Source organism: Podarcis pityusensis (assembly GCF_964106645.2).
Source record: "Podarcis pityusensis genome assembly, chromosome: 7".
Taxonomy (NCBI): Eukaryota; Metazoa; Chordata; class Lepidosauria; order Squamata; family Lacertidae; genus Podarcis; species Podarcis pityusensis.
The window spans coordinates 69,979,259-70,005,016 of record NC_138031.1 but is presented as its reverse complement, the minus strand read 5'-3'; the positions used below and the strand labels follow the sequence as shown (position 1 = coordinate 70,005,016).

Genomic DNA, 25,758 nt, shown 5'->3' with positions numbered 1-25,758 from the left:
ACAGTATATGCATTTTTGTATGCACGACTTGGCTAGAGAACTGCACTGCAAGACATGGAGAAATGCAAATTCTGAAAGAGGGCTGTGTTTCAGTTCATGCATTGTTTTGGAAAGTCTGAATCAGGGAGGTTCAACTTTAAATGCAAGCTAAGGGGTTAATCCTATAACAAGCTTCATGGAGATGAGCAATCTAGAATGTAGTGGATCACTGGCTCAGGCAGTTGATTCAGGCTGGGCCATGCTGGGCTAGTGTTAAGTCTCCAACCTCAGCTCAGCTGAAGATACGCTGGCATAACTTGCTCATCCCAGGTCAGTGGAGCTTCATGAAACTGAGCTGAAGCTGGCTGAACCGAGGCTGGTATAAGTCCCACCCACACCCACACCCACCCCCCAGGATATTTTTGGAGCATGGCAGGGACAGGATCAGAGCTGGAAGGGACTTAGGTTGGTCATCTTGGTCACATGATGTGGCAACCCAGCAAATTCCACTATTTGATAGGCTTCTTCCTCCTCTGCCAGGTTTAGGTAGGGTTGCCATATTTTAAAAAACTGAAAATCCGGACACAAAAGTTGTTGAACTTTTTTTGGGCAAAGTTGTTTATCTTTTTTTGAGCTTTTCCCCCCAGCTATTTTTTTACGAAATTTGCCAAAATCTACACTTCTAACATGAGTTGACATACGTCCTGGACATTTCAATGAATTCCCTCTGGACACTGCTTACGACAGTGGGATCCCAGCTATGAAATTTCGGACATAAGGCAACCCTAGTTTAGGCAGAGAAGCAGTGGAAGCCCCACTGCTGATTGGGGTTTGAAATTCATGTAATTTTACACGGGCATGATTTACAGCTTCTTGTGCATAAGATTGCTCCTTAAAGAGATTTTTTTCCACACCCCCAGTTCATGGAAGGGGAATTGTCTGTGGCTCGTCTCTTGAGTCATATGGCATTATTATTCTTCAGCCCTGAACACAACGAGAAGCTTCAAGAAATAGGAAACCACACATTATGCATGTGATTTTAAACCAAATTGTTAGATCAATTTGTAAACTACTTTAGGAGACAGGTTTTCCCTCGAGGGCAGTCTCTCCTATGGAACACACTGTGTGGCAGATAACCTGACAGAATAACTTTGAACACTTGTCTGATGTAAGCACACCCAAAAGCCCTGCAGGGAAGCAGAGCATTTAGCAGGATTGCTATATCTGGAAAGGAAATCTGACGTGTTAAATTCCACCTTTTCTACGAGTCACACTGTAGCTTCTTAGCAGGATGCAGGAGAAAGGGTGAAATTCATTTTGAATGAATAAGACATGGCTTGAATGAAATACTCTGCGATTGGTTTTGTGCGTGTGTGTTTAATTGCTTCCTATTCATGCCTTGAAACTAAAATATGACCAGAATTTGTAACTATCTATTAGAAGAGATTGGGAGTAATTGTTAGAGGAATCTTACTGTTTTGACACTGTGCTATTATCATTTCAACTCTTGTGTTGGTTGCAAAAGCGGGTGGGTGTGTTGTTTGTGGTGTAGTTTCATAAGTCACTTTCTAATTACAACTATCCAGGCAGAAAGGGAGGGGGGTAATGTATAGATTGCTAGAGCATGGGGGATAAAATACAAATGAATCCTGATTTAGACCATAAAACATAATGATTAAGAGAAGAACCTCCATGCCTATATTTTCTAAGAAACCACATAATGTATTTTCCATTCAGGAGAGGAGACATATTCAAAACCAGCCAGGACCACAGGTGCTAAGCTGTTTGTATTTTCAGGTGAAAAGAATCTGAAGAATGATTGTTTCCATTAAAATCAATGCTTTTCAAAACAAACAAAAAACAAAAAAAACAATTTTAACTTATAGTGAGAACAGAGCTGGCTAACAGGTAGAGATGCTTGAAGAATCTGATCCTTGCAAATTCCAATGCAAAACTCACCTAACCCAAACCTTCTGGATGAATGTGCCAACTGGAATGTCACTGCCTATTGAATTTCACACATCTCTAAATGTTCAGATGCAGTTCTCAGATCAAGATAGTTTTTAATAATAAAATAATAATATGGATACATAGATATATATTTTGAAATAATAGAAATGGACAAAGGAGTGTCCTGCAGCAGCCATGATTGGCGTCCCAATCCTGCCTGGTCCATAGTGTTCTCTGTAGGGAAGCCACTTGCAAAGGAGCACCATGAGCCACACAGGAATGACTCTCGACAGCAGAGGTGCTGCTCCTGCTCCTTTGCGAACAGCTTTCTCAGAAAGGAGACTCGGGAGATGGGCTTCTACCTTCTCTCAGCAGTCAGGGTAGTCCTGCTTCTTTTCACAAGGTTTTCCCACCCAAGGCCTGCCTCTCCTTCCTGCCTGACACCCTACCCCCTGACAGCCACAGATTACTCAGGGAGCTCATCCTACACTCGAGTAGGACCCTGGCAGAGACACATGCCCGACTGGCATTTTCCCTCCCTCCTGGTCGATCGTTCAGGAGCTACAAAAACTTTCTTCTACCCGAACATCACAGCGACCGATGCCAACAGACATCGGCACACTTAGGGATCCACAGAGTCTTTGCAGCTTGAGTAACAGACCTCAGCAACTCAGCATTTTGGCTAAGCTACTTTATTTACATATAAACACACACGGAGCACTGCAACATGGCTCCCTCTCTCTAGCATCAGACAGCAAAGAGAAAGAACAAAGGACAATAGTCCCACTTCACAGAACACAGTAACACAGTCATCCTGTCTCCATCACTTCCCACTCTGTGGAGTCAAAACATATACCGTCATGTGATAGACAACAATCCCATGACTGCAATCATGGAGCAGGAATTCTAACACCAACCTGACTGCTACTGAACTTGGCTGTGTTTCCCCAACTCATCCAACCCCCCAACCCCTCTGAATATGCTAGATTTGGCTCAGGACCCTGTTGAATCTGGTGCACACGTTCCTGTTAATTACACTGTGATACTTATCACGAGCCAGGAAAAAGGAAAAGAAGATAGCCTCCCATTCCTGTGCACAGTGATCTCAATAATAAAAAAAAAATGTGGTCCACACACATCAAATGGGAAAGAGAGACATACTAGCATACTGCACATTAAACATAATGGGCAGTTTAACCCTGAAACTGTTTGATGGGACAAGACAGATACGACGGCCAATGCTTTTAAGCTGAAAAGAGAAGCACTCTTCACATAAAGTCTTGCTTGGCCTGGATACCAGCTGCCTGTTGCCATGATCAGTTTCATTTGGTCAGCACCAATCGCTAAAGGATGTCGCTGATCATGTGCAATAAAGCAGTATTAGGTCCTGAGCACATCTGGGATTAAGCCATGGACTCGACTCCTTTACTGAGAACTCATTTTTGCCAGTCAGGTCTGATTAAAGGCTGAAGAAACCAATTTCAGCCCACTTTACTTTCCTGTGTTTCTCATTGTTTATTTCATTAGGACGGTGTCTGGCCCTGGGACTCTGGCGCTGCCTAGCAGGAGATGCCACGGGCTCATCCCTTCAGTGATTGATTGCACTGACTGCAAAGCAGTATTGAAAACAGCCTCTCAGTTAAGTCGCATTTGTCAGACTTCTCTGCAAAATTCCTGCATCAGAAGCTCTGTGGAGGAATGCAGGTAAAGAAATGATTTAGAAATGTTTGGGAACAGCAGAATGAGAATGAGAATACTGACATTTGGTTGAGAGTGGTGGCATTTGGTGCCAAAAATACACCCCTCAACAAAACCCTACATCAGAATGTCCTTCGTTGTCTCTCTCTCTCCAGCGAGAGAGAAGCCAATCAGGAAACACATAGTGAGTGAGATAATATATCTACATAATCAATCATATCTGTTTATGCAAAGAAATGGAGGATCACACTGTTTCCTGTGTGAATGGGATGATGCTCCTTCTGCTTTGCTGCCATAGTTTCATTGCTTCTGGATCTCTGGACAGCAGGTGGCTGTTCTCAGTGAAGAAGCTTCCAGCTCAGCAATGACATCATTTCCCCAGGCTGGCCATTGGATCTTTCTGGGCAGAAAGGAGTAAAGGCTTCCTGGTGCAGCTGAGCCTTCCTTGAGCAGCTCCTTGACTTATGTAGGGCCCTTGATGGTTTAGAACCATGATCTTCCTGGGTTCTAAATCATGCTGGAAGCCTCCATGAGTGAAGAAGGCTTCCCACAAAGAGGCTGTGTGGAGAACAACAAAATCAGTCATAGGGGACAGTGCCAAGGAGCATGCCCTCACTTCCCTCACCAATCATGTGACTGGAATCATGTGTGGGGCAACATCTAAAAAGTTCTTCATATGATGCATGAGGCTCGTGGCCATTGGGCTGTATCCAACTAAGTAATACTAATTGAAATTAATAGAGCTAAGTTAAGTATGTCCATTGATATCACTGAGCCTACTCTGAGTTGAAATTAACTGGATATTGCCAATTGTCAATACTACTACTACTACTAATAATAATAATAATAATAATAATAATATCCCGCACATCTGGGTGGGTTGCCCCAGTCATTCTGGGCAGCTTACAGCACATATAAAAACATAATAAAACATCAAACATAAAAACTTTCTGATACAGGGCTGCCTTCAGATGTCTTCTAAAAGTTGTGTAGTTGTTTATTTACTTGACATCTGATGGGAGAGCGTTCCACAGGGCGGGCACCACTACCAAGACGGCCTTCTGCCTGGTTCCCTGTAACTTCACTTCTTGCAGTGAGGGAACCACCAGAAGCCACTCAGAGCTGGACCTCAGGCTGAACAATGGGGGTAGAGATTCTCCTTCAGGTATACAGGGCCAAAGCCATGTAGGGCTTTAAAGATCAACACCAACACTTTGAACTGTGCTTGGAAACATACTGGGAGCCAGTGAAATGAATACATGCTGGTGGATAGACTTATGCCAAGAACTCTTTCTGCAGTTGGCTCTCTCTCATGTCCTTTCTCTGTGGGTCATTCTTGGGGCTCTGCCTGATGCCTATCCTGCCAGTGTAGCCGCTGATGAGTACATCCCATCTTTTCTCTTCACAGCTAAGGAGAAGAGATAATGTTGCACCTAGCTATGAGATACTCATGAAGAGCAAATAGAATCATGCTGTCAACATTGGTTTGTATCCCATGCTTGTCCTGCTTAGAGTAAATGCACTGAATTTCATTACCATGACTAACTTAGGTCCATTAACTTCAATAGGCCTACTCGTAGGACTAACATTAGATTCAACCCATGGTTTTTAAAAATAATTTGTACCGATGCAGGGGAAAAAATCATCTGAGCAAACTGAGCTGCTAGACCAATGATGTCCAATTCAAATGCTGTGCTAGGACATATTTAGGCAAGTCGATACAATATGTGAAAATTTGGTTACTGTACCCAGATGTTCTCAGCAGTCCTTTTGAGGACAGACATTGTTCTTTGTGAACTAGTACTTGGATAGACCACCAAAGCTTCCATATGCTGACCTACTCTAAAAAAAGCTAAACATGAAAGTCAATCTTCTTCTGGGTTGACCACTTTATTTATAGTACTTAGTTCAGCCTGGAGTCTTCTCTTAATATAATAAGCTCTGGTCATATTTCAGACACCTGTCTCTATCCACTTAAAGCAGCCTTTGCCTGATGGACACTAAATAGGTTATTTGCTGCAGTGCTTTTGCTGACAGTAATAGATATGGACAGGAGCATCCTTTATGAGGCAAGATTGAAGTTTTGGTCCCACCAGATTTGAGATGGAGACTTGCCACAGCTCAGATTCCACCATTGCTATTAAGAGAGATTTCAGCAGCCAGATGGTTAGGGAGAATATTGAGTTTCATGTGCACTTCTTAAGATTAGTGATTTGTGGAAGTGGATGCTGTTACCTACACTTTATCTGTGAAGTGAAGGTAATGCTCAATGACACAAGACCAAAACGTGTCTTATATAATGTGTTTTGTTTTATTGTGACTGTCATTATCCCCATCCTAATTTGTCCCATGAAAGTTTACAGTTTCACTTCCAGATGCTGCAGCCTAAATAGGATGCTATTGCATCCTACAATGATTTTTGAGACAATGGAGTGATTGTAATTCCTCTACTGTGTCAATATGAACCTATGCAGAGGTGGAAATTATCTGGAACATACCTGTCAGGGCTGCCTCAAGTCTCAGCTCACAAAAGACCAACGCCTTTCTTTTCTTATATACAAAAGTGTTTATTGCAGTTCATTGTTTGCTTCAGATCCGAGGCGCGCAGCCCTACGTCTGCTAGGCTTAGACCGCTGAAGTCCCTTCTGAATCTGTCCCCGCCCTGCACCAGTTTAAGAGGCTTGCGCTGCTCCACCTCTTTCTCTCTTTCCTTTTCCGCAGGGTCTTTCTGCCCACTGGGGTTTCGCCCCTCCTGGATTCCTCCGACGCGGAATCAGACTGCTCTTGCCCCCTCCTGCGGGCTTTGGGACCTGGCCCCTCCTCCGGGCTCCCTGTACTTCCGCGCGCCTCTACATTTGAACTTGGCGCGCGCCCCCAACCTCTAACTTTCCTTTTGACAGCTACGCTACTCCCTTCACTACTCCCCTCCCCTTCCGGGAGGGTGGCTTGCTCCGACCTCCCTCCTTTCTCTACTGCCGGAGCCGCCTCCCCTGATACACTGGAACCTCCACCCCCTTCGCTGCACTCTGGCGGGGAGGCTGGTCCTGACGCCCAGCTGCCACTTTGGGATCCCCCGCTGGCCCCCTGCTCCTGACAAGTCCCCCCTGGGGCTCCCCTGGCCTTGACCACCGGCGCCCCCTTCTGGGAATCCTCTGATTCGCTGGAAAGACTCATGGAATCTCTAGAGTCATTGTCATCCTCTTCCTCGCTGTCCTGGGATTCATCCCCATCGCTCTCCATCTCCTGCCTACCCTGTGCCTCTGTCCCTGAACCCCTGACAATACCTATAGCTCAGGATGTAAAAGCAAATACTGTATGTCAATATGGAATTTATGCAATGATGTATCTAAGCCAGCGTTTCCCAGTCTTCTGAGTTTCAAGGCATACTTTATTTCTCTGAATTAAACCAGAGGTACACGTTAAAAGCTTTAGATGGCACAGGAGTAATAATTACTGGTCCTCACCCAAAGGGTCATCTAGTCCACCCCCCTTCAATGTATTGTCTGTCTCCATTTGCCATCTCGAATCCCTACTCTTCATGGAGCAACAAGAGATATCTCTCGGGTCATTCATTGCCCAGATTTTTTTCTTCTGCTTTGTTTCGATCCATGGATGGTTTTCGTCCTCTGCTGCTACAGAAGTGGAACAGTTTTAACAGAAATTTGATTTAGTCTTAATTTTAAAGGCAAACACTCTGAATTTGCACTTTCCAAAACAACAAAAGAACCCGAATACAGCTGCTTTGGATGTCATTAGACTACCACTCTCATCATCCCTGACCATTGGCCATGATTGCTGGGGCAGATTGGAAGTTGTGGGTATAACAACGTATGGAGAGCTGTAGGTTCCTCACTCCTGGTTCAGCCAGTACTTCTGGAGCTCACAGACATGGTCTGAAGACAACAGTCAGTAACTGGTACCAAGAGACATGATAATGGCACAATCCTATAGATGTCTACTCAATGTATAGCCCCATAAAGTTAAATAGATGGGTATCAGATTGCAGCCTAAATCACTAAAATAAAAGAGGTTTTCCCTCTTTGTGCTCCCTCACCATTCAAATGATTCTTCTTCAGGTAAAAAAAAAAAAAATGCACAAGCTCTAACCTATAATATGCTAACGTTATATAAATACGCACATGCACTTATACAGTTTATGACTTCATAGAAGAGTGCAGCTTCGAGCCTTAATAGGCAGTGGTATGATTCTCCTGGAAGAATAACATTAGTAAAATGTCATTATGTAGCTGTAGATGATAAACAGGGACTTCTTGAAGTCATATCCAATGCATAATTGTGCAGACAGAAACAAAACTGTTTATATACCCACATGCGGCATTTTAAATATGTGTCTGACTTTCATTTTCCAAAATGCTCTCATTTCACACATCAAGGCTGCAATTGCCTGCACATATCTGCTCAGAAGTAAACCCCATTGTGTTCAATGGGGCTTACTCTCAGGTAAGTAAGCATTGGACTGCAGCCTTATACACTATAATTATACTAAGGCAAACAACAAATAAAAACCTTCATTTTCTAGGAACAATCATCTTATTACCATAGATGTGTGCAAGAACTGTAAAATTGATTTGCCAAGATCTGTTCAACCTTCCTTTAAAGGACACAGGAGATTTTCTTCGACAAGAGCACGGCACGAGGTCACATTTGTTGGTATTAACTTACTTCCTTGTTGTGTGTATGATGGATCCATCCCTTAATCCTAGCCAGGATCCTGGAGGACTCTGATTTACAAACTAGTTTATCCCAGGTCTTCATGTGGATTAGCAAGATAACATGCATTCTGGGATGAAGACCCAGATAGTACTTTTGCTGTATGTCTGCATAGAACCAGAGAAATGAAAGCTGAAAGCTGAAAGCCTCTGATGTCTAATCTCAGAAAGCCCCTGTATACAAGTACATTAACACATCATTATTGCAACCACAACAATGCCATTGGAATGATGCTGATATAGTGCAGCCTTTGTAAACCAGAGACCCTCCAGATGTTTCAGCTATGTCTCCCATCCTCCATGCTGGTTGGGGCTGTTCAGATCTGTAATGCTTTAGCATCTGTAGGGCACCAGGTTGGGGAAAACCAACAGAATGACAAATATGTACATTTATATGCACATTTCTCTCTTACATTCACTTTTTTCCATTCAGGTTTTGGGGGACTGCATGGCAAAAAACTGGGACGCGGGTGGTGCTGTGGGTTAAACCACTGAGCCACTTGGGCTTGCCGATCCGAAGGTCGACAGTTCGAATCCCCGCAACGGGGTGAGCTTCCGTTGCTCAGTCCCAGCTCCTGCAGTTTGAAAGCACGTCAAAGTGAAAGTAGATAAATAGGTACTGCTCCAGCGGGAAGGTAAACGGTGTTTCCGTGCGCTGCTCTGGTTCGCCAGAAGCGGCTTAAGTCATGCTGGCCACATGACCCGGAAGCTGTACGCTGGCTCCCTCGGCCAATAAAGCAAGATGAGCGCTGCAACCCCAGAGTCGGTCACGACTAGACCTAATGGTCAGGGGTCCCTTTACCTTTACCTTTACGGCAAAAACTGGAGAAGGGTGAATTCCATTGCATTGCTGTGTTTCATTTCTTGCATTGATTGTGTGAATTTGAGAAGCTCGCATAACGAACTGAACCCAGTTTCTCCCCCAACCCTTCTCTCCTGTTCTTATAACACTGGGGGAGCCATTCACCCTCCCCCTATGCTTGAAGTAGATTCACCAGAGACCAGCCACTGCCATCTTTAAAAAGGGACATTAAAAGACACAGCATGGTAATTGACAAGGTCAAAAAAGTGTACAGCAGTCCTTAATCACAATCAGTACATAGAGCCATTCTGTAAGTTTTTCAATAGGCATTCCATTCTCCCGATGAAGTGATTCATTACTTAAGCAGTTAGTCAAAATAGCCATTAGGGACACAATGTGGGTTGGCTTTTTCTGCAGTCCTTTCTGAGAGTTTTAAGAGTTCCAAGGCCTTGCAGTGGTGTGCAGAACAGCAACAAAGCAAATAAGAACTCACAGCATTTATAACACAATTTACATCCTATCTCACAATCGCAGAATTGGAAAGGAAGTTAGATGTCATCTAGTCCAACCTCCTGTTTAAAGAAGGATCTGCAATGCAGGGTGCAACCACAAAATATCTAACAGATGGTCAGCCTCTGTTTTAAATATTTCCTATTTACCTCTAAAGGGTGCTGGATTATCGAACCATTGCCTGTTTAGTTATAAAACCTGCTGCAAAATAGGCTCATTGGGGTGCCAATAACAGTCAGACCAAGAGTCCTCATTCTGCTGCATGCAGACCTTTCTAAAGGTTTTGGAGCTTAATTAAGCAGCTTATTATTAAGCATCACTTACTTAATGGTGAGAAAGAATATGCCACCCGCAAGTCAGGTGAGATAGCACTGGACAGGTTTTCAGAGAGTCGACTGCCACTTGCTTTGCTGCTGCCTTCTTGCAAGATCTCTGCACCATAGGACTGGTTCATTCCACCCTGTTTCTCACCATTTAATTACTCAGTGGCACCAAATGACTCACAGCTGGATCTGCCAACCACTTCCACTGACTGGCATTGTTTTTGAGGGGATGTGAGGTGATCTGGAAGTTCTGTCTCCAGAGACAGGTCCACCATACTCATTTTACACATTCAGGTAACTGGCTGGGGTTCCAGTCAAAACATTGCTGCTCGTTGTGAAAGATGTCCGTAAGAGAGAAGAGCAGTGACCTTGGCTGATATGTTACTTGATTAGTGTTTTCCAATATTTACCAAATAAAAGTGATTGCCACTAAAATGTGAACCATCCCTGTGAGAAAAGAGTTAGCTACCGATGTGTGTAAGCCATCCCTGTGAAGTAGAGAGAGGTGGAACACCTCTTTTGCTATAGGTGATATTTCTATAGGTAATATGTGACTTATCTTCTTTTCCACCTCCCAGGCTTTTGGTAGACTGTGGGAACTATCCCATGCACAATAATCTGGTGTAAAGCATGCTGGTGTGAGTTAAATTGGTTTAAAGCTTTACCACACTTCCACTTCTCCTGTTGCTTTCCCCCACTGCTTTTCCCCGGGTTTTCTCCACAGCAATGTTTCCTCCAATTTAGCACCAAAGAGCAGATTCCCCCTGGGATAGAAGTGGAGTGAGGGCAAAACAGCTGAGACCCATGCTTTCCATGCATGGGACAAGTAGAAGTGTGGCCAAGATCTAAGTTAACCATGTGTAAAGTTACATCAGATCCAAACCCTGCTGTTGCTGCTGTTGCTCTACCTAAACATGGCAGAGGGAAAACAAGCGTTTAAAACAGTGTTCTGTGCCAGGTTGCCAGGTCAGGTAATTGAACTGAACAGACTTAGGTTCCAATCTAAGTCCCCTGTCTCTGGTCATGCTCCACCATGCCTCCAGAATACATCTTTTTGGGAACTTACACTGGCCTCAGCCCAGCCACCTTCAGCTAAACCAGGCTTCCTCAACCTTGGCCCACCAAATGTTTTTGGCCTACAACTCCCATGATCCCTGGCTAGCAGGACCAGTGGTCAGAGATGATGGGAATTGTAGTCTCAAAACATCTGGAAGGCTGAGGTTAAGGAAGCCTGAGCTAAACCCTGACAGAACAAGTTATGCTGGCATGTCTTCAGCTGAGCCAGGTTTGGAGACTTAACACCAGTTGAACCAGAGAGCTGCTACATCCTAAACTGCTCATCCCTGCAGATCTTGTCATAGCATTGCCCCCCAAGACGATGGTGTTGTTTGTGTGTGGGTTTTTTGTGTATGAGTGTTTGTTACTAGTGTGTTACCAAAGCTTCAAACTGTCAGGAGCTCAGCCCTACACTGGAGTAGGACCCTGGCAGAGACACATGCCCAACTGGCATGTTCCCTCCCTCCTGGTCGATCGTTCGAGAGCTTCAAAAGCTTTCTTCTGCCCGAACATCACAGCGACCAATGCCAACAGACATCGGCACATTTAGGGATCCACAGAGTCTTCACAGCTTGTGTAACAGACCTCAGCAACTCAGCATTTTGGCTAAGCTACTTTATTTACATATAAACACACACGGAGCACTGCAACATGGCTCCCTCTCTCTCTAGCATCAGGCAGCAAAGAGAAACAGAACAAAGGACAATAGTCCCACTTCGTGGAACACAGTAACACAAACATCCTGTCTCCATCACTTCCCACTCTGTGGAGTCAAAAAATACACTGTCATGTGAAAGACAATAATCCCATGATTGCAGTCATGGAGCAGGAATTCTAACCCAAATGGCTTTGGGGGTTGTTTGGCTCTGTTTTTAATGGTATAATGTATCTATGTTTACGTTTTAAATGTATTGTATGTTGCCTTGATACCTTTGAGTAACAAGTAAATAACAAGTCTAGATAGTAGTAGGAGTAATAGCAACAAAAACAACATTTTAACTTGTTGCAAGGAAACACATGAGTGTAAGCATAATTGCCAAAAAAAGAGAGAAGCAGCTTCCTTTTATTTTGGACACAGAGCACCGTCCTTTAAATCTCCAAAATCTGACACCAGTCCTCTGAACTCCTGTCATTTCCTCCCTACCCCTGTGGTGAGCAGGATGCCTGACATGAGAGAAGGAGGAAGAGAAAAAACAGAGACAGAATGGATAGGGGAGCACCAGCTACTTCAACTGGAAATGTAAACAGTGATTCTGTGACAGCCATATTGGCTCCCTCTATCCTGCATTAATATTTCTGGAAACTCCTCCAGGTTGCCAATCTCTCCTCAACAACAGCTGATTTGTATGAGGCTGGGTTTTCTAACGATTAGTCAGGTTAACAGTTGGATAAAAATTAGGAAGAAGTGCTGGAGGTTTGCTGAGAATATGAGACACAGGAGGGAAGACCCACTGAGCAATTTTAAGTGTGATTTCCCCCACCCCCACCCCAAGTCATTAATAAATGTGGAGAATTTTAAAAAGGGAATTATGCTTCCTGAAATCCTGAGGGATTTTGCTGCCAACTGTCTGAAAAGTATTGGCTTTTCTTTTTTAGATAAGCCAATTAAAAAGAGGACCAGTGGGGGAGGACTTTTTGCCTTATATTGAGAATACTAAACTGCATGCTTTTGTGGATTTGCTGCTGCATAATAATTTAGCATTTTGCAAGTTTCTGAGAATCAGTACCTCCAAAGTTGATTTATATTAAATGCTCTGTTAAAATCATTTTCATCAGTGGCGTAATTTCAGTAGGTTGTTTAGATTTAGAGTCCATTTATGCAGTAGAAGAATCACAACAAGCATTGAAAAAGGAAATTTAAAGTGAAAATAGTTATATCGAGTTAAGTTAGGAGAATCAAGTGGTCCAAATCTCTCTAAAATGCTCTCTTTAAATTTGCTGCTGCTGCTGCTCCTCTTATTTGTATTACTAGCAATGTGATTTGCAGGAGAAAATGAGAGGCGTGTAATGGAGGAAGGAAGGAGGGGATGAATTAATGTGCAAATGCCCCAACATATCTAGGGAGAGCTGGGAATATCCCTTGGTTGAAGAACTGTTGTTAGTCAGTGAAGACAATGCTAAGTTTGAAAGACCAATGGGCAGACTCAGTAGAAGGCAACCTCCTCTGTTTCTATGTACCCTCTGGTGTGCTTTCGTTTGCAAATGCACAAGAATTTCGCCAAAAGAGAACTTTCAAGATGGGTAAGGATCATAGCTGAATGGAAGAACAGCTACTTTCCACACAGAAGGTCTCAGGTTCAACCCCCAGCTTTTTTAGGCGGTTGCAAGAGACTCCTGTCTGAAACCCTGAGCTAGATGGACTCAGTATAAATAAATTTCCTATGTTCTTGTGCACAGTACTGGCTGGGGTGCCAATTGAGGGAATTACCCTGGTAAAGATGATGTGCTGGGCCCGGGGGGTTAACCCGAGCAACTCGGTCCAGGTCCAGTCCCGAATCCAAGGATTCCATGAGGAGTCAGTCCAACAGGGCCAAGGCAGGAAACCAGGCTAGGTCAGGCACAGGGTTCCAGCAAGCAGCAATGTTGCTCCCACAACCTGGGGCGGGGTCCAGCAGCCTTTTATCTCTGACGGGGTAACGGCTGGTCCTGATCCCTTGGTGACTCACCTCCCTGTCTTGCCCAAAGGTGAGCACTCCTCCTGCGAGTACTCAGGTCTCTCCTTCTCTCAGACCTGAGTCTCTGCAGCTTGGGAGATGTCGGTGGGTTACTAGACCCAGAGGCCACCTCAGCCTCTCCTGACCCAACTGGTGGTGGAGCAGCTGCATGTGATTGCCCAGCAGAGGGCAACGAGGTAATCCCCGCATCTGGAGCCAGGGCAGGCTCGGGCCCCTGATTCGGCTCAGCTGGTGCTTGTTGCAGGGGAACCTGTGCAGACTGGGGCTCTTCAGAATCAGGCTCCAGACTCGGTTCAGATGCCGCCTGAGGCAGAGAATCGGGTGCGGACCGAGACGCCTCCAATTCCAAGTCCAAGTCCAAGTCCCAGGCCATCACAGATGAGACCAAGAGGAGATCTGACAGCCCACTTCAAATACCCAAAGGGCTGACACATGGAGAAATGTAGGAAGCTTGTTTTCTCCTGCCCTGGATGCTAGGACGCGAACCAATTGATTCATGTTACAAAATAGGTGATTCCGACTAAACATCTGGAAGAATGTTCTGACAGTAAGAGCTGTTTGACAGCAGAATGGACCCCCATGAGAGATGGTGGCCTCTCCTTCCTTGGATTTTTCTAAGCAGAGGTTGGGTGGCCACCTGTCCTGTATGACCTAGTTGAGATACCTGCATTGCACGGAGTTGGACTAGATGCTGCTTCCAACTCTACATATCTATGATTCCATGATATTACCTCTACCGCCACACTCTATGTGTGCTTCAAGGTATGGAAGTCCCCGTCCAACCCAACCTACACCACCATTCAGGAGCCACTGGCGGTTTTGCACATCATTAGCCACCATTGACCCAGCAAAGGTGAATTGTATTGCTGTGTTACTGATTGTTACAGCACTCAAGTGGATGTGATCCACAATGTTATATGTAGTGTACAGGGAGTTAAAGTTTACTCTCCCATCATAGAAATCCATGGAAAGGCCCCCAACAAATGAACAAACAACTTGACTGATACTTCACCCCGTTTGAATACAATCCTTGCAATGTGTAATAAAATGGCCTCCGGGCCAATTCCCTTTTTATGCAAGGGTTTAAAAGAAAAGGGGGGACACCCCTAGGCATTACTATATCGGTCCCCATATCCTTTTTAATGTGTCCTTGCCATTTTTGCAAGCACCTTCCTCTTTCTTTTCTTTTCTTTTTAAGGACAATTTCACCCAGGGTAATGGAGCGGTGGAAATTAAATGAGTGTGCATGTAAGCCAATGAACTTGAGGTACTACTCATCTTGCAACTCCGCCTAATCTAAATAACCTTTTTTTATGCTTTGCCAGAATGGCATTTTCAAAAGGCTATCTACGAGTAAATGAGCGCATATGTCAGTTTGGATTTGCTAGACAAATCAAATCTGTCCGACAAAGTACATCGATTCATTACTATTTACTGCACACTTCAGTTTGAAGGACAATTTTTGTGATTGGGCCATTAACAGTGACTGTCGTTTTAGCAACGTTTTCCGAATTTCCTTTATTGTTACCTCCTTTCATGCGTCTAGCAGACTCCCTACATGGCATGTATTGTAGCTTTCAGCTCTTGCTGAGAGACAAGCTTACAAGGCAGGATACGCTGTGCATTCTTCACAGTTCCCCCCCTCCCTCGTTGTTTTAAGCAGACCTTAGGCTCCCACATACTAAAAAAGACAGTGTAAGTTTAGAGGCTTCCATGTTAAAAAAAGAAATACTAATTGCCTTGCTTGATAGAACTCAATATCCTTTTACAGTGCAACCCTAGACATTTTTTACTCAGAAAAAAGTGGCCACCGGCTTGCAGCCCTAATCCTGTAAATTGGGGGTGGGGAATCTGTGGCTCCCCAAACATTGTGGGGCTGGTATCAACCCCATATAGCTTGTGGTCAGTGTCCTTCCACAAGCACCGTGTCCATGTCTTCTGGCCACACAAGCTGAAACTGATCCCATGAAACCAGATTAGACAGTGTGTTGGACACTTCCACTGGAGATGTGTTAACAATTACATCTAAGTCACAGCAGCTTCCATGGGTTCTGGCACCCCATTTATTTCTCTTAGTGGGAAATGAAGCTTTCGTAGGTATAGAAGGCATACTTCCAACATTTTGAGTATTTTCTGTACCTCCCCACCCCCCAACTCCCTTCCTAATTATAGGTAAGACTATATTCATGGATAACTTTACAAATTAAATTGCCCCTTCATTTTTGATCTGAAATTGCATAACAGCAGGACTGTAGGATGCTTATGGAAAAAGCCAATAGCAATGTGATTGAAATCAATATGATTTAACAGGTAACTGTTTTATTATTCACATCTGTCTCTCTTTTGGGGTTGTAGGGAAATCAGAAGAATCATATTTTCCAGTGGAGGGCCCTTCAAATTAACTGCCCTCTGCACAGCTACGGCTCTGTTCCTCATTTATTCTTTCTATGACATCCTAGGGATGTGTGACTCTGTCAACTTTAGTTTCTCTCCATCTCTCATATTCCCAGTCTTGAGTTCTCCACATTTTCACATAAATTTGCATTTTAAGAAAGTCCTCATGGAAATTCATCAACATTTTACTGCAAATTTATCCCAATATGCAACACTATTTTGCTACGTATACATATTTTTTGTAAAGCAGTATTGCCTGATACAAACCATTTTCATATGTGCTTTACACTAGTATGTGCATTTTTCATGTATATTTTAGCCATGTATGTTCATTATTTGCACACATTATTTGACTGGAGAACTACATTACAAAATTCAGATAAGTGCAAATTTCAAAGGAAGGCTGCGTTTCCATTTGTGCATTGTTTTAGAAAATGTGAATTAGATAGGTTTAATCAAGTTCACTTCAGCCTTTAAATACCAGCTGAACTGAATCTGATACTCAACCACATCTACTTCACAGGATGTTGGTTATGAGGAGTGTTTGCTGAATAGTGAGATCACTTCGCATTACCCTGACATCAGCATCTATCTAGAAATGCTTGAGGATTTCTTTTTCTTTGCAAATTCTGATATTAACTCAACCTGTTCCCACAACTCTCAGACTAATATGTGAATTGGAATGCAGTTATCATGAGGAATTCACATTTCTTGGGGTTTTACAGTGTGGTTTTCTTAGCATTTTTTTAAAAAAATCACACCAGAAAACATATTCAGATGTATATTTGAGGATGAAACAGGTAGTCAACTGAAAATAGATTCAGAAATGCTGATTTTGTAAGAAAAGAATTGTTTATTTAAATACACAAATATGTGTAGTAGTGTTTTTTTTACCACCACCAAACCATCTCCCCATATCCTGATTGATGCTGAAACAGACTGATGAATGGACACATCTAAAAGTGACATAGAAGAGAAATAGACTGAGTCATTCATCCCTATATCCATCTAAATCTCAAGGTTGGTTGCAACGTTAATCAAGAGGCATGGCAACCATGACTGTACATCTAGGTCTCCCACTACTGTCTGAAGAACTGTGTGCTCCAAGTACATGATGTGGTCACTTTCTACAGCTGTTTGGCCTCCATCTGGAGGGTCTCACCTCATTTCAGTAATGTATAATCAACAATCTCTTGATTATATATTTGGGGATGTAATTCAATTTCTCGAAGTTTCCAGACCTCAGGTAGTTTCATGGGAGCTAAGTCGTTGCACACAGAAAGGACTTTGGGTATATGGACCTCCTTTTACATCTGCTTCCTTCAACTCTCATTGGCTGCTACCAATGTGGCAGCGCCTTGGTCATCATTATTGTGAGTGGAGGAGCCACAGTAGTCATGTGGATCCATCCCCTACAACCTCTCTCCTTCTTCCCATTGTATGAGGGACTTAATCCTAGATATCTGTGAGGCACATAATACAACTTTTGCATCTCATGAATATTTGAAATGCCCAAATGTTCTTTTTTGAGCTGCCTCATTTCTCCTCTATAACTGCCCATATTGGGTCTGGCTGCCCATTAAAATAAAAAGTGCTTCTCCCAATGGTCCCTGTTTTGAATGAGGCATAAGGCCTCTTCAGAGGTGACTCCATGTAAATTCAACTCCCTCCCCCTGGAGGTGCATCTTCTCCCAGGCCTTTCAAGCTAGAGGAAGGTGTTATTTTTGTTTGTTGCTATGTGTTTTTGTGCTTATATATTGTAAACCACCCTGGGGTCCTCAGATAAAGGGCAGTTTACACATTCATTCATTCATTCATTCATTTATTTATTTATTTATTTATTATTTTGCCACTTTGTTCCATTCTATTAGATAGGTACATGCCTTTTCTGCAAAGCTTTTTGGTAGGAGTAGAATGGTTTGGAAGAATTTGACGAGTTTCCCCCCATTGTACTGTTCTATGATGTTGATTTCTTATGCTGTTGTCATTTTAATTCAGTATAGTTTTTATTAAATTTGTGCTTTCTCTCCACCACACTATAATCCTAAGGTGAAGAGTGGTACATAAATATTCATATAAATAAAATAAATAAATATGAGAAGCTACCAGAAATCCCATGGCAGTGGGATAGTTAATGTCTGTCTGTAGACTACAGATCTCAGCTAAGTGCATTTGCCTGAATACAAGCAAGGAGAGAAAAAGAAAACCTGTACTTTCCCCCCACCTTTGCCCTGCTAATAATGAATCAATTGTTGTAATTCATAACGCATTTTGACAGTCTAAGGTTGCCGAGGTAGCAAATCTCCACTGTGCCTTTATACAAAAAAGTAGCACTGAAAATAATGAATACTAAAACAAGGTTATTTTTTGCATGCCCAGTAACTACTTTCCCAACAGAATCCGGAGCTCATTATGTATACCCAGCATGGCATATTGATTAATGTCACATATTATTATTAGTTTCTTTTAATATGCAAATATACACCAACATGATATTGTCTTCAACTTTTCAGTGGTGTCAGTTAGTTGTAGATTAAGGGTCTGCAGGAGAAAAAGCACAACCACAGTCAATTTGCAGAGTCCTTGGTGAGTGAAGAGATTGTATTATATCAGTCACTGGTCTCAGGCACTTGCAATATTCATCCTGTGGCAGGCTATGTAAGAACGTAAGTTTCAGTTTTGTGATTTTCCAACATTCAATGGCAGCTTTGACAAACATGGGTTGTTCCTGATTTTATGAAGCCAGAGCAATCACTTCTGAAAGTTTTACCTTGAACCTTGTCCAATAACACAGTTGTGTGATAAATTATCACAATGACAGTGAGGGCTCATCCACACTTGTCCTGTGCTTTCTGTCAGGAGCCCAGGCTGCCATCTTGATAACACAGCACACAAGTCGTAATTAGCTTGAAGATTTATTGCAAAACAAACAATCAGACTCGGACGCTCTATCGGAGCTTCCGTACCTTACGATTCAGTTGACCCTTCTGAGGAGCTCTTCCTGCTTCTGCAGAATATCCTGAACCTATGACATTTCTGGTTTTGTTTCCTGTCTAATACCTTTCCCACATGTCTACTCCTTGGGCTCATAGGATTAATTGTCTCCTCTTCTGGTGAGGAAATGCTCCCCCTCCAGCTTTCTGAGCCTGCCTGTGCTTCTTGAGCAAGTTGGCTTCTCTCCATCCAGTCCTCTGTTAGCATATTATCTGCATTCCTTTCAGTGTCAGGGGGAGGAGGAGTAGACAGCTGACTGCTCCCATCTGTGTGAGAGAAATGCAAACTTTCCTGCTGCTGGCTGCTTCCTAACTCATGCTGTGCCTCTCTACTTGGGGCAGATGTGTTCCTGACACTTTCTAGGCATGGGTCTGAGTGGTTTTGACTTGGCCCCACTGTTCTCCCCTGGAAAACCTACTCTTTAGTGATAAATTGGAACAAATAGCAATCTGTAGAAAACCCAATGGCCACTGGCTCAATGCTAAACCAGGGGTTTTCTCAGGGGACAGTGGTGGGGCAAATGGAAGTGTGAACGAGCCATGAGTTAAACCTCCACTGCACAAGGTTGTTCTGAATCCAACACGCTAAACTAGGATCAAAGGCGAATTTCAAAGTGCCCGTTTTCCCAGTAACAATCTGAACAAAGGAACAGACTTGAAGTACTGTAGCTAAGTAGAAGGCAGGTGTGTGGGGGGGTCTGCTTCAGTTCGCACTGAGAGGTGAACTTTGTCATGCCACAAAATTCACACTTCTACAGATTTTAGTGTACTAAAGAGGTATAGAATATAGCCTAAGTGTGCTATTTCCCTGTGCCACCCACCCATAACTTCAGCACATTTTAGCTGTTTCAGTGGCAATGTGTGCCACTGACATTACTAGGGTATTTTCACACCCATGACATACTTTGCATATCAGGAGTTGGATCAAGTCCTATAGCCATCCCACTGTATAGGATTGTACCCTAAGACTATGACAGGTGATTGCAGGCTTATATCATGGGTTGCTTAAAAATAGAGATGTGTGGGTAGTATCATATCTGCTGTGACAAAATCTGATCTGTTAACTGCCTGCAAGAAATTTTGGGCACATCTCCTGCTCTCCAAATCTTTTTAGAATTCACCAGAGGGTGATGTTGGCAGGCTGTCAGCTGGAAAACAAAAGAACGAGCCGGGAAACATTAATAAAAGCTGAAAACAACGGCTTCGGAGGTATCTGAATCATCGTTTAAGAGTGTAGGTGAAAAGTGCCAGATTTGTTGGATGGTCGTTGTTGTTGTTTTCAAACCACAGCACAAACTGAGAAAAGGGATATAAGTGAGCCAAGAAAAAGACAGAAAACTTATGTTTGAGAGTGGTGGAAAGTGGGGCAGCGAGATAATGAGGCAGGGCATATGAAGACTAAAAGAAAGATAATCACATAGAGGGCATGCAACAAAATCTTCTGGTGGATTATTATTATATATGGGGGGCCCATGACAAAATGTTGCCATGGATTATTGCATGTGTGTGCACGTTATTTTAGCTACCAGATGCAGGCTGGGAAGAGTTTCTCCTCATTGCTAGGCCGGCTGGTAGCAGGGCTTGGATGATAAAAGGAAGCTGATGGCAAGGATGATGATGATGATAATAATAATAATAATAATAATAATAATAATAATAATAATTTATTTGTACCCCACCCATCTGGCTGGGTTTCCCCAGCCACTCTGGGCAGCTTCCACAAAGACCAAAAATACACTAAGATGTCACACATTAAAAACTTCCCTGAATAGGGAAGGATGGTTCTGATGGGAGGTGTCAGAGGAAGGAAAGTTTCTCCTATTAAAAGGATATATTCAGGTAAGCTTTAAGGCTGATCACAGGTAATCTGAGCCATAAGCTTGGAGAATACTTTAATTTAGGCTGCAAGCCGAAATGACAGCAATGCGCATCATATAAACGTGTACACTGGTACCTCAGGTTACAGATGCTTCAAGTTACAGATGCTTCAGGTTACAGACTCCCCTAACCCAGAAATAGTACCTTGAGTTAAGAATATTGCTTCAGGATGAGAACAGAAATTGTGAGGCGGCGGCGCGGCGGCAGCAGTGGGAGGCCCCATTAGCTAAAGTGGTGCTTCAGGTTAAGAACAGTTTCAGGTTAAGAACAGACCTCCAGGACGAATTAAGTTCTTAACCCGAGGTACCACTGTATTCCCTTCACCCACCCCCAAAGTGAGTGAAATTATGGCAAGGTGGAGAAGCACCTGTTCTATCTCTCTGGCAAGTGATTAGGCCACAATAGTACCTATTTTTATTCTCCCCCCCCCCAATTGATATCCAAGGAGCTTAAGGTAGCATACATGGGTCTCCCCCTCTTCACTTTATCTTCACAACAGCACTGTGAGGTAGGTTGAGCTGAGAGAGAATGACTGGCCCAAGGTCACCCAGTGAGCTTCATGACTGAGTGGGGATTTCAACATTTTTCTCCCTTGGGCTAGTCCAACACTCCAACACCGTTTGTGGCTTCATGTACACTGCTTAGGGTTTTGTTTTTTTGTAAACCAAGTTGTACAACAACAACAACAACACTCAGCCACTCTGGGCAGCTTCCAACACATACGAAAACATAATAAAACATCAAACATTAAAAACATCATGATACAGGACTGCCTTCGGATGTCTTCCAGAAGTCATGTATTTCTTTATCTCCTTGACACCTGATGGGAGAGAGTTCCATGGGGAGGGTGCCACTGCCAAGAAGGCCTTCTGCCTGGGTTAGGGTTGCCATTTTTTTTTAGTTTTACCCAAAGTCATTGAGCTCAAAAAAGTATTTTTTAAGGAAATTTGCCAAAATCTACACTTCCAACATGGGTTCCCATATTCCCGGGTTTTCCCAGACATTTCAGTGATCTCCCACCAGACACTGCTTCTGAGGGCCGAATCCCGGCTGTGTCCAGGAAATTCTGGACCTATGACAACCCTAGCCTGAATCCATGAGGGAACCACCAGAAGACCCTTGGAGCGGGATCTGAAGGCTGAACACTGGGGTTGGAGATGTTCCTTCAGGTATACTGGTACCACAGAATCATAGAATCATAGAACCTTAGAGTTGGAAGAGACCCCAAGAGTCATCTAGTCCAACCCCATGCAATGCAGGAATCTCAGCTAAAGCATCCATGACAGATGACCATCCAACCTCTGCTTAAAAACCTCCAGGGAAGAAGAGTCCCTCACCTCTCATGGGAGTCTGCTCCATTGTTGAACAGCTCTTACTGTCAGAAAGTTCTTCCTGGTGCTTAGTCGAAACCTCCTTTCTTGTAACTTGAAGACACTGGGTTGAGTACTGCCCTCCAGAGCATGAGAAAACAATCTTGCTCCATCTTCCATGTGACAGCCCTTGAGATATTTGAAGATGGCTGTCATATCTCCTCTCAGTCTCTTCTTTTCCAGGCTAAACATACCCAGATCCTTCCTTCTAAGGCTTGGTTTCCAAACCCTTGAGTCTTGACCACATTGGTTGGCCTCCTCCGCACACATTCCAGCTTTTTGGTCACTGTGAGATCAAGATGCTGAACTAGATGGGCCATTGGTCTGATCCAGCAGGCTCCTGTGTTTTTATATTCTGTGGTGGACCAGTCCATTTGCAAAGTGTTCCAACCTCTGTTTAAGAACCTCCAAGGAAGGAGAGTCCACCACCTCTCGTGGTGAACAGCTCCACTGCTGAACAGCTCTCACAGTCAGAAAGTTTTTTCCGAATGTTTAGTTGGAATCTCCTTTCTTGCAACTTGAAGCCATTGCCTCGAGTCCCACTCTCCAGAGCAGGAGTAAACAAGCATGTTCCCTCCTCCATGTGACAGCCCTTGAGATATTTTAAGATATGTAAACTGTTCTGAATATATAAGAAAGAAAGCTAGCGAAAAGGAGCAGCAGCGAAGAATGGACCCACAGTAGAGGGGGGTCCCTCAGGAGACCTTGAAACCCAGAGCCAGTACTAAGTCTGTACTAACTGTGATTGTCCAGAGTTTGTGTGCTTTCCCTCTTAGCAGCTGAAAAAGGCCTACTGTCTGTAGGCAAGGAGCCAGCTTTCACAGAATGAACAGCCAGTATCCAACTGAGATTTATGTACTACAAAGGGGGTAATATTAAAAAATCACTTTGAAAGGTAGGAAATGAGAGAATCAATATAATGGACGGTGCTTCCACAGAGTACAGTATATAGGTAGAGGATTATCTTCTTCAAACCAGGAAAGTTTAAACAGGCCCTGGGTGGCTGTTAATTCTTGTGAAAAAGTAATATAACCACCACTGCCTTAGTGGAATTAGTTAAGATTTACAGAGAGTAGAATTTGTCCCAGTGACCTTAGCATGCATATATATATATATATATATATATATATATATATATATCCCAAAGTATATTGGGCTAAGAACTGTGCTTATCCTTTCTTAGCTGTTACCTCCCATTTTGTATGTCAGGGTCAGAGAGAGGAAAGGAAGAGCAATGGCAGTATCATGGCAACTCTTCTAAAGAAGCGGGCCAATCTGTAACAGCAGTTGGGACCTGCAACAAAATGACGCAGCGTATTCCCAGCCCCTAACAAGAACGCTTCTGAAAAGGGATCTAGGTAGTGTGGAACCCAAGCTTTATAAATCAGCTGTGTTTACAGAGATGCACTTTTCAGAACTTCAGCCAAACAAAAATGTACATTGTTGTATTTGAGTATTGTGAGCCGTTTTCATGTTCATTCCTAAATAACTAAGATTTTAGCACCATGGAATACTTGATCTTATTTACCCCCTCCACCCTCTGCTGTCTGTAAGTAGACTGTAAGCTTCCTGAGGCAGGGACCCATTTTTCCTTAGGTGACTTGCTGTGTAAATCCTCGTCAACAGTATGGGCACTGTGGCTATAGTGATAAAATAATAATAATAATAAATTCAGAGCAGCAATACCCCACCATTTTTCTTATGATATTAGTTCTCTTCTTAGATATTGTTTATTAGTTATTAAAAGGTTATGGTGTTTGGCTGAACCATTATTTAGTGTTCCTATGTACACAAAACGGTTTATCAGTGTCCAAAAGGGGAAACCTATTTGCATATTTCTGTGGGGGGGTTTATGGCAGTGCTAGTTTAACAGCTTTAAAGTCCCATTTATCAGGCTCTCCGTTTTGAGCTCCAGTTACGATTTTTGCAACCGCATGATATAACAGAGTGATAAAGGGTTGCCATAACTTAAAAGCGCATTGCTACCAATAAGCCCATCCATCCAGTCCGTACCGCTACATAAACTTAATGTTTTTGTGGGTGAAGAACATTATATTTCAACAGCATTGTATATTCTGTGATTCCTTATCAAAAGGATCTCTTATTTAAAGTCCCCCTCCTGCTCTGTTCTGGCCTGTTGGGTCCTCTGTTGTGTGATTTCTGCATTTACTCAGCTGTGTCAAACAGCAGCAGCAGAAGAAGTGTTTGATTCCCTCTCTTTTTTATTATTATTTCCAGAGTGCCTACAATAATTAGGTGTGGTTGAGAAGATGGAAAGAAGGTTCTGCCCTTAGGTTTGCAATCTGAGTGAGGAAATAGAACTGGAGGGGGAGAGGTAGAAATGGGAGATCAGTTTCAGAATATGACATCAGGAGATGTATTTTCACGGGCATTTAAATGCACCAACAGAAGGAAACCTACATATGCCAAGGGAATTTTTTTTTTCAAGGGTAGAGAGAGCTGCAATGAAGGAAGGCTGCAGTCAGGAATAGATGGTGTAATTTGAGGTTTGTGGGGGGATAAGGCTGGGGAGAAATTCAATTCAGTGAGCACTGAAGGCAAGCTTAACTAATTCAGACTTTCTGGAGGAATACACGAACCAAAATGTAGCCATCTTTCAAAATTTGTGCCTCTCTGAATTTTGCATTACTGTTTCTCCAGTCAAGTAATGTGGACCAAAGATGCATATACTAGGAGGAACATATGCATATGAATGCATACGTTAGTGAAAATAGAATACATTATATAGGGAACATTGCTTTGCAAAAATTGTGTCGATTAGGCAAAATTGCAAACGAACATGTGCATATTAAGAGAAATCTGCAGTAAAATGCATAGAATTCACAGAAGGACATGTTTTTGTAATGGTGACTGATGTGGAAATGTGGAGAGCTGAACCTAAGAGTGGAGAAACATGAAACTGGGAGAAGCTGCCAGATTGACAGCTTGTCCCAAGTAGAAGACAAGAATACCTACCAGATGAGCCAAAAGGGGGCATGGAGAGGGAGGGAGAGGGGGGAGGCAGAAGGAGAGAAAAAGAGACAGAAGGCATTTCCACGGACACATTAAATTCTTTGGACAGATGTCAGTAAAAGTGCTTTTTGCAACAGTGTGTTCAAAACATTCAGGCAACTCCCTCTCTGCAAGCCCACAGAACAGAGTCATGGAATACAGTGGAACCTCGGGTTACATACGCTTCAGGTTACATATGCTTCAGGTTACATACTCCGCTAACCCAGAAATAGTGTTTCAGGTTAAGAACTTTGCTTCAGGATGAGAACAGAAATCGTGCTCTGGTGGTGCGGCAGCAGCAGGAGGCCCCATTAGCTAAAGTGGTGCTTCAGGTTAAGAACAGTTTCAGGTTAAGAACGGACCTCCGAAACGAATTAAGTACTTAACC

At 43.2% G+C, this 25,758-nt stretch overlaps 1 long non-coding RNA gene across 1 annotated transcript; it reads left to right on the top strand.

Annotated features, from left to right (window-relative positions):
- Window positions 1–216: 216 nt before the first annotated feature.
- LOC308481043 lies at window positions 217–8,287 on the top strand. Its single transcript, XR_013988425.1, has 4 exons — window positions 217–309; window positions 3,457–3,633; window positions 5,036–5,111; window positions 8,168–8,287. It is a non-coding gene; the product is annotated as an uncharacterized lncRNA (long non-coding RNA).
- Window positions 8,288–25,758: the final 17,471 nt, after the last annotated feature.